Here is a 10694-nt window from a genome sequence, read left to right on the forward strand (position 1 = left end):
CATTTTGAACTTACGAGTAGAACGAGTAATGAGATAATAACGTGAAATATATAAATTTTGCATCAATTGGAAAATTCTTAAACTAATCGTAACTTTTACAAATTTTATTATTTTCAATAATCTTGTATATTAGGGTAATTTAGGGCAAAATATCGAAATTATAATTAACATATTTCCCTCATTAAATTATATTCATAATACATTCACTTACATCACAAAGATGCAGTTGAATTCGTTTTTTTTTTTTTTTTTTTTTTCAACTATCAAAACTAGAAATTATATTTCAATTAAGAAAGCAATTTCACCTTTAGATATTTGATTAAAGATACCCCAGTCAAAAATTTTTATTGTCTAATATAGTATCAATCAGTGGAAAATCATTTCTTTATGCTGTTCAGGAATTAAAAATATCATTATAAAATGCTCAAACAGTAAAAGTCTAATAATTTGATATAGTGGAAGAATCTGTTGATTTACGCATGATTAAATACGAATTTAAATATGTAATTTATATAAGCTGTAAATGATTAGTCAAATCATTGAACAAATACTTATTTTTATTTCGTACACTATGTATCGTTAAATATTTATTTAATTCGTGCATATCGTATATTTTTACACATCCACATTTACAAATTTTACAATTTACAATTGATTTTTTAAGCATTTTAATGTTAAGGGTGACCATTGGAAACTTCCTTCTAACTTCTCAATTGAAATTTTGTATGCTAATTCTTGGATCATACTTATATTGTGATGCCGTTTTTTCTTTTTATCGACAAATGTATTTGTCTCCCTAGGTTACATGTTAAATTACACTATACGCGATACTTATATATTATAGTTATTTATAAAATTGTAAAATTTATTAAGTAAGTAATTTAGAGTCCTAAATCGAAAATTCATATTATTTGAGAAAACATTGTATGAGTTTTTTATTTATCAACTGTAAGTTCCAAGTGTCGTAGAGCACTTTTTGTGCACTTAACAAAGTAAAATTCAACTTCTAAAAGACGAATTATCAAGTTAGCCGTAAGACTTCTATTATAAAATAAAAATCTACCGCCATTGTTCTAAGCTTACATTCTTCCGATGATTATTTAAAGTCAGCCAAGTACATTGAAAAGATATTAAAAGATTAGAAACCTTATTGAAGCTTTCAATTTAATTAAATAATAATATTATATGCGGAAATTATTAATAAATTGTACAAAAAAAAAAGTAGTTTTATATAGGTTAAGTATTATAAAACTATTTCAAAAGAGTGTATAGTTCTTCTTGAGTAGAAGTATCGAAGCAAAAAAAAAAAAAAAAAATTCAAATTATAAATAATGAAATGGATATTTTTTTTGACAGACAAAAGGAAATTTAATCAATAATTTTCCAAGTTGTTTATCATAAGCGTTGGTATGGGATCCACCACATTCGTATAAATTGCCTCATAATAATAACAGTCATTATTCTAACATACAAATGACCATAATATATTATAGCCATTATTGCTTATAGCTAATAGCTCATATCGATTACATAACATAATAATAATAACGTAACAATAGTATTGTAATGGTGAATGGTGTTTGAGCGATTCATAGGAATGGTACGTACCATATTCATTCGACAGAAGGCAGTAAGATGGCGAATGAGAAAAAGCTTACTTAACTTGATTTATCATTAGATTTATGCGTTGCAAATAATCGCCTCGAGGCACGTAAGCATTGATGATGTAACGCTGGGCGATTCCTTCTATTTATCATTCGGCATGCTCACCTCGCTCGTTATCAAAATTCGAGAGCGATGACGCTAGATTTGTGATAAGCAGTGAATCTTAACATTCCCCCGCACGTGCTAGATCAGCATGCATGCAAGTCCCGCTCGCGGCGCCGTTCATGAATCTTGCGAGCAATGGTTGAAACGACCGCGCAATCAAGACGAAACTCCAACTCGGCCGACCACCCCTCCCCGTCCCGCCTCTTTGACGTTATTCCGCGAAGTCCAAGGGGGATGGGGCGGGAACAGCGAGCTGGAAATAATTCGCCGGTAAAGTAGCGCGGGAGCTGAAAAAGGAGACATGAGGGAATCGTGAGGGCAGCGTCGAGATATAAGGATGGAGATTGACTGGCCTGGCTTGATATTCTTCCAGAAGGGCGAAAGAATCCTGTGGCCGTTCAATCTTGAATAAACGAGGGGATGCTGGACGGTCGACCATGGGGAAGCACTTGTGCATGTAGTTCCAGAAAGAACAACGGACGAATAGGCGACAGCACGCGCATTCCCTGCATAAGGGAATATGAGAGAGAGAGAGAGAGAGAGAGAGAGAGAGAGAAAGCATGTGCATATGTAAGCATTAAAATGAAACGTAGATGATAATAAGGAGTAAATGATCCAGGAAAGAAATTATTAGTGTTTGAATACATAGAAAAAATGGAACGTGTTCCTTCAAGTTTTGTAATTTCAGTTAACCTCACACAACTCTCGCAACACTTTATCCATCAAATACGAAATTTGCACTTCGTTAAAATTATATATTAAAAATATCGTTGCATTCTGCTTTTTTAAGTGTTGTTTTACGAGCATTCGTTATTCCCTCAACATTTTAATCGTCAATTTAATTGCATTAAATATCACTGATCGTTGTCTACTTTTTGACGACTTCTAATAAGGCTCATTTAAAAAGTAAAAGCAATTTCTCGAGAGATTTATTCCCCCAAGCGCAGCGTTGCACACTATCGTAAACTTCCTTAGCTGAGATAAACGAGCATAAAAAGATTTATGTCGAATCTGACTTTAAATTCGTTTGATCCGAGTGCAATGCAAGGCGAAAAGAGCCTGTAGAAAGGAATGTCAGGTACGCCAGACTTCCCCCGTTCAACTTCTAGCCGTAAAACGCCATGCCTGACAATTGCGGAGAATTACATGGGAAAATGTGTACACCACATACACCCATAAACTCGATCTCCATACGAGAGTCCAGTCCCTCTGAACAATAACGCTAAAACGAAAAGTAAAGGTAAAGTGCTCGGGAATGGATAAGCAAAAAATTGTTGCGCGAATGGGGCTGGGTGGTTTAGATGGGGGGGGGGGGTTGCGCGGAATAGGAGATCTAGCAATAAATGTGTTGAGGAGGATGGGCGGTAAAAGATTGGAGTCTGAGAAGCCGCCGGGGCATAATAAAAGTTTCGCTTCTAGGGAATACGGACATCATGCGAGCAACGGAAGAGACCCCCTGGACATCCGGTCTTCCGAAGTGCGTTTTCAACGAAATAGCCTTAGCTCGTCTCTCATTTTCTGGTCCAATTTGGAGAAATTGTGCGAATTGCTCGACCATAAGTCTTTATAGATGCCGCCGATGCTCCATTATGTTCTCACATATACTTATACATATAGGCGTGTGATTATAGATGAAGTACACGGTGGATAATAAGAACATTTTCTTCCGCCTTATTGTACACGCTACAATAACCTTGCTTTCTTTTTTTCTTTCTTTTCTTTCTTTTTGTATTCATTATGCATTTATCGCAAATATTGGCAATACGCTATATATCCACGTACTTTTTCATATCGTGATTCATTATGTAAAGATACGTTATCATTTTTAACCTTTAAGATAATTCACAAATGCTTATCTAATTTGTACAATAAAAAGTAATGTTTAAGCGAGCGGTTGTGGATTATTATTGCACCGAAGAAAAAATATTATATTCTATTTCTTGTTTCTCTCTCATTCTCTTGTTTTCTTTTTTAATAAGTGACATTTCACCCATTCGCGTATTAATTAATTTCATCTCAATAATGATAATTGTCGATTTAATAAATGATTTGCTCTAAAGACTCTCTCATTGAAATGAAATATTGGGTCAATATTTTTCTGAGAATATAACAATTTTACTGCTTTCGCTTGAAAGTAATCGTAGTAATTTATACAAAGTTTACATGTCATAATTGATTGCGCGCACAAATATCTGAGTGAAAATTTTAACAAATAATTGCGATATTTCTTACGGAATTATTAGATGCTTAAATAGATGTTGTAGCAAGACGAAATTCAAAGTATTTATTAAAAAAAATTTCTTTTTTTTTCAAATATAAATTATGAATAAAAAATAGACAAATATCAAAGGATTGTAATTAAATGTTCGTTTGATAAGATTTGTATATTAATAAATATATTATGAGACATGGCTACTAGTATAATTTAAGTAAAAATTATTTGAGTATAATCATTCATATTTTGCGAGATATTCTCGCTGTACGTTGTATTACGTACATTTCATATCATATTCCCTAAAATGCAGTTGCTTTATTCAAATGAGATTAAAAAAAAAAAAAAAAAAATATAACGAAATGATTAAATACCTTGCTGTTGAATTATTTTTATAATAATACTTTTATAATAGTGACATGCTGATATCTGTGCAAATGAAATATAAACGCATGAGAGAAAAAGTCAATGTCAAAATAAAGCGAAATTCAATCTTATGACTTTATATTAACAATTCTATAATAATCAACTCAGTATCTAAGAGGTTAAGGATAAAAATTTCGTCACGTAAATCAATCTATCACGTTGATCTGTTAAATCCAGTTTTCTTTCCTTGCACATCTTAAACTACGATCTATAGCTATTTTACACGAAATAAATAAAGGAAAATATTTACCGTCTCCAAAGTATAAAATTTAAAATATAAAAGCTTGATAAAAATAAAAATGATAAAAAAAAAAATATATATATTAATAATAAATAAATTTAAAGATGATATTTCTTTAAATGCATTTTATTCGAATACACTTTTTTTTTTTTTATAACGATAAATGCTTAAACAATTTTCCCTCGGGATTCTCATGACTGCTATACTAATTATATATAAATAGAAGAGATAAATATAAAGTTACTTTGATCACGCGTAATATTTATAAATATCGAATAAGTGAATCATATTTCAATTTTCCATTCTTAACATCCGATATAATATGGAAACAATTTATCGTATAATACAGAGAAATTTAGCGTTGCCATTATTCTTGTAATGAAGAGCCCCTAAAGTAACAAATAATTAAAAGAATTTGCGTGAAAGAAAAAATTATGAAAGACGAGACTTATAAGCCCTGTAATGTCGCCTTCTTTTCCTCTCCTATTTCGTTAATCATTAATAATTTTTCGTCCTTGTTAAGTCTTACTAAACGAGAAATTCGTCAATTTCCAACTAATTTCAATTAATAATCATTGAGAAAGAGCAGAAACAGAAAAATAGAGAAAAATAAAATAACAATAATAATCAGGCTATTCGATTTGTATTAGAAATAGGCGAGAGCTAAAAAGAAGAAGTAGACAAGTTCGGATGGTACAGCGGTGGCTTTGCTCTTCATGGCGAACGAGGAACAATGAATTTACGCTCCTCTGCGCCTCCTGGCTTACTGAATATAACTGCCGTAACTCGGCGAGCAAATATGACGCGACGCCCCCGCGTACCCCGTAAATAAACGGGCGTCGCCGACGTCCGCACGAAGTTAGACGCGATTATATCCAGGCACGCACACTTGCTTAAACGATATCGCGTATTTACAGCTAATTGCCTGCGAAATGCTCCCGCGATGATCGTAAATCGACTCTCACCGTAACTGGAGTTGACGCCGGTGGAGTCGACCTCCGTCGACCCGTAATTAGCATAATCGTGAGCCCCCCACCCTCCCGCCCTCCCCTACCCGTCTCACCGCAGACTGACGGTGCGCGATTATCTTGTCTGTTTCCAAGTATGTGCGACTGGGCGCATTAATCATCTGTCTTACTATATTTTTATAAGCGCACCGATGGATTTCCTGGATTTCTTTGGGCGACCTATTCGACTGATTTAACATCAGTGCAGGAATCGCAGGAAAACTAATTTCCCCGCTTGAAGTAAGATCTTTTATTATGTAATGGAGCTAATTATTTTGATAACGCTCTGGCTGTCTGTTGAGAGTACCGAACGCTACTCGGAGACTTTACGATTTCAAGAGTTATGCAATGAAATTTAATATATTTAATAGAGTTGTGTAGCATACAAATATAATTTAATATACGATTATCCTGTCTATATATATATATATATATATATATATATATATATTAATTAATTATTGTAAGAAATAAATATTAGTCGGTAACTGTCTTCAATTTATGTCAGTCTTTAATATAAGATTATAATAAAAAAAATTGTATCATATTTATCCCTGTTTTGAGAAAAGTATTTTTTTCTTTACTACTTCAATCGAATTAAACACAAAATACACAATCGCTTCTTCTTTACAATATTTACAATCTTTACATTAAGATCTATATATTTGCCAAATAATTAAATTATTATTATGAGAAAATGAATAATTAGCCGTTCTCTATCATCAATTAAAATAAACCACAGTTAATAACTTAATTTCCGAAAGAGTAGAGACTCGAATCTTCAATGAGAAACGGTTAGTAGAAAGAAATCATTGGTACATGAGTTCTATTCATGCATGAATAACTTAAAAGTTTTATTCGCTGAAAGCGAGCAGTAAATTTAATACGCACATGATTTTCCGTATTGCAAACTACTTTAACAATTTCTCAATTACTACAATAAATAAATGAATATGTATGTGTATGAAAAGAAAAATTGTCGGAAAATAGTAGCCAGCCGGTGCATGGAGATTTGATTCAAAACTGACAAATTTAAATATACATAAGAATATGATTTTAATAAAATTATCTTAAATTCATAAAATTAACCGCGCTACAAAAAAAATTATGATTGCAATAATGCATTTATTAATGTAAAATATATTTCTTAAATGTAAAAATTGCATTATTGAAAATAATTGTTCGATGTATCGGCTTATGGTACATGCATATATTGCGTATTATAAAAATTTGTTTGACTTTAGAAAATTATTATTAAATAAAAATAAATCATTGAATAAATAAATTTATTTCACCATTAAATATAAATATTATTGATAGATTAATATTATGAATAATATATATTATAAAAAAATATATATAGTAAGTTATCAATAAGTTGACAATTGACAGCACAATTACGTGTCGTAATGACGGGAAGTAATTTGAAGCCGCTTCATCTATAAATATGTTTTTTAAATTTTTTCCACAAGAATTTAAATTCTCTATGCACGTATAAGAATATAAGCTTATAATATAAGCTCGTTAAAAAAAAACATAGTATTTATAAAATGGCAGTAGCATTTTACTGAATGAAGTATTTATAAAAAGACATTATGACAAAAGTATAAATCCTACGGGTTCGTCATACCCAAGAAAACTAGGTTTATTAACACCGTTCTAGCTAAACTAAAGTTGCCTTGTGCTTGTAACCTATTTAACCAAAATGCAAATTTTCACGGTAATAAAAGGAATAATTGTTGCGCAAATAAAACTATGACGTGCGAACGAAGCGCACGTCGTTTCCATGATTTTCATCAAGCAAAACTGGACAAGGCACGAGCAAAGGATAACTATAATTTTATAAAAAAAATATCAAATTTCCTATGGAATTGAAATTCATGAGATATTTAAGATAGCATTTTAACATAGCATTTCGTATATTTGAATTATTGAAAAATAATTCACTAATATTACAATTTAATTCGATAATAACAATATAGCCCGTTGTGAGAAAATTTATCAAATCATTTCTTATGTATCTATACCATTATAAAAAATCTTTTGTAATACTTTTCTTTCTTTCGTTCTTTCTTTTTTCCCTCTTTCATTTTAAATTTTCATAATAAAGAAACTAAAAGCTTTTTGAATGTGCGTGATAAATATCAGTGCTTGTAACGAATGATGAAATTCCTAAATCTTGAATAAATTTTGATGAAAAATTTATCCTAAAACGTATTCTTATCGAAATTTTCATGATAAATTCGATGCTAAAGCAAATGCTTTATAATTCTTTATAATAATTATACGTTTATCTTATCTTCCTATGAATCATTAGCCGGTACAATAAATAAAAAGCCAAGCCTTTTAAGTTAAATTGTAAAATTATATTTATTTCAAATTGAATTGACGATGCTCCAAATTTTGTTTTTTAAACGCCTTCGAAACTTTAATACTATTATTGCTAATTCATTACTGCAGAGCTGGAGAAACTTTTTTCCAATATCTATTCAAAATCCCGACGCATCCCCATCACGTCTTAACTCAGCATATATATATATATATATATATATATATATATTAAAGAGCCACTACACACTTATAACTACATCTACAATTAATAGCGCCTGTAATAATGGGCATTTGACATTTAATGGCTTTTGGCCTATTCGTGTAACTGGAATTGCAGGCCAAATTGCTCAGATTGTCCGGGAATGAGTCGCTGAATGTAATAGAAGTAATGATAGGTGGGGCGAACGTTTGGCAACGAAAGTTTCATGATAAAATCAAAGAATTTGAGCTTTAGTCAGTAATGAAGCGTAGCCGATGTTCATGCAGCTGCACCGACGTATCAAAATTTATTTAATATAACGAAAATATAACGAAACTACGGGAGAATCGACGAAATTTTTACATTTTAAAATGATGAGTCGCTATTAATTTTCATATAAGTAAGAATTATAGCCGATAGTTTTGTATGACAAAATTTTTAATTTAATGGCCGTTATAAGAAAAAGAAAAAATCGCGAGGATGTATTATGTGTTAAAAAAAGCCATTGATAGTTGTTACTTGTTAAAAACCTATTTTACATAAACAATCTTAAACATTATAGTATATTCATTTTAAGAATATTAATTTATTATAATCTAAAAGTAGTGTAATAAGGATGAACGTAATAATTTTATCCAGGATTAATAATTTAATTACAAGCTCGTGTGAGTCTTATATTTCCTAAACATTTCATTATAAATTTAATACATTCTATTTTAGATAAATAAATTAATATCTTCATAAATAATATATACTGATGGTAGCAATTTACTGCAGGAGGAGAGAAATATGCGCATATTAAGAAGGATGACAGCCTCGTGGCTTGACTACGTAGGTGCGAAGGATACTTTTTTCGTTTTAATAGTGGCATAATAATGATCATAAACTCGGCCCAATAGCCGTGCCAAGCTGACAAAAAATTAAGGACTCGGAGGAGTAAAATATTCTTTGAAACTATATAAAAGGAATATCAAGAAAAAAGTGCTTCAATTTTGGCCGTTTTCCTTCCGAAAGATATAATCCGATGACTATGAGCGAAAAAACCTTTTTCTTTTCATTAATATTTAGGTATCTAATTTTCACAAGCTAAATAATCTGCTAAATTCCAAATTATATATATATATATATATATATATATATATATTATTTGATATTTTCAAACGAATAATTACCATTTTTTTTCGTTTCTTTCGTTTATATCATTACTTCGTTTCATTTCATTACTTAACATTGTTTATAATGAATTAAATTAAAAGAATGTTTTAACAAGTATTTTAATACTTTTAGAATGAAAGACATGACTTTATACCCATAATAATGGACATCGCTTTAAATATTATAATGAAGCTAATAAATAAGTATTATATAGTATTTGTATAATAAATCACTAGATCTTTTGCATCGTATTTTATGAAATTTTTACTCTACCTTTGTATATATATATATATATATATATATATATATATATACACACACATTATTGCATGACGACATATACTCATTAAATAACACACATTATTGCATGACGACATTTACTCATTAAATAATTTATTGCTTTGCATGTGGAATTCACGATGCATAAGAATCCACTGATAGGCTTCATACACAAACTTATAAAAAAATTTATCAATGGTTTCATATTTGAATTTTTATAAATTTTTACTCTTTAAATTGTAATATTATTTCATTACTTAAAAAAAAATTTTAGAATTTTAATAATATGTATGTCATATATATTTATCTATCAATTAATATATATTTATATATATATATATATATATATATATATTTAAAAAAAAAAAAATATATATATATATATAATATAGAATTAAAATTCAATTTCATTTTGTGAAATAAACGAATATTATTATAAATTATAAAAATGTACAAAAAGTCTATTATCATTATAGCCAAAAATAATAAATGCCTAAATCTAAAAGGAAATATTTATTTTAAAAATTTTATAAACTGTTAAAGTAACAAATATAAAACTAAGTTTTAAATAAATACTACATTAAAAATAGGAAACTATGTCTTAAATAACTTTTATGACTACATTATTAGCTTTTAAAAAACTTAAATTTTACATGAAGAAATAAATATTTTATTATTTAGAAAGAAAAACTGCCTAATACTTTTAATAGAAATTAATCTTGGTATTGTAGAAGTATTTTGAAGTAATATATATTTTAACAGTTAAATATTCAAATATTCTAGATATTCTTAATTTAGATAAAATAAGATAGGATTACAATTACAAATCTCAATATAGTTGTAAATTTATTTTCATGCACTTTATTATTTTTTTTTTTGTTTTGAAGAGAATGATTTTGACATTTTTAACTGATGGAGCTCGAATGATAATGAATTTTAATTAAATAAAGTGTAACGCATCATTGTGGTTTTGTATTTAAATACAAATCTGAGAATAAAATTTGGCAAAATATCATAGAATTTACGAATAATACTAGTTTTTAATTTATACAAATAATCATTACATTATTATAA

The sequence above is a fragment of the Ceratosolen solmsi genome, unplaced genomic scaffold (genome assembly GCF_000503995.2).
Source record: "Ceratosolen solmsi marchali unplaced genomic scaffold, CerSol_1.0 scaffold41, whole genome shotgun sequence".
In the NCBI taxonomy this organism is placed as follows: domain Eukaryota; kingdom Metazoa; phylum Arthropoda; class Insecta; order Hymenoptera; family Agaonidae; genus Ceratosolen; species Ceratosolen solmsi.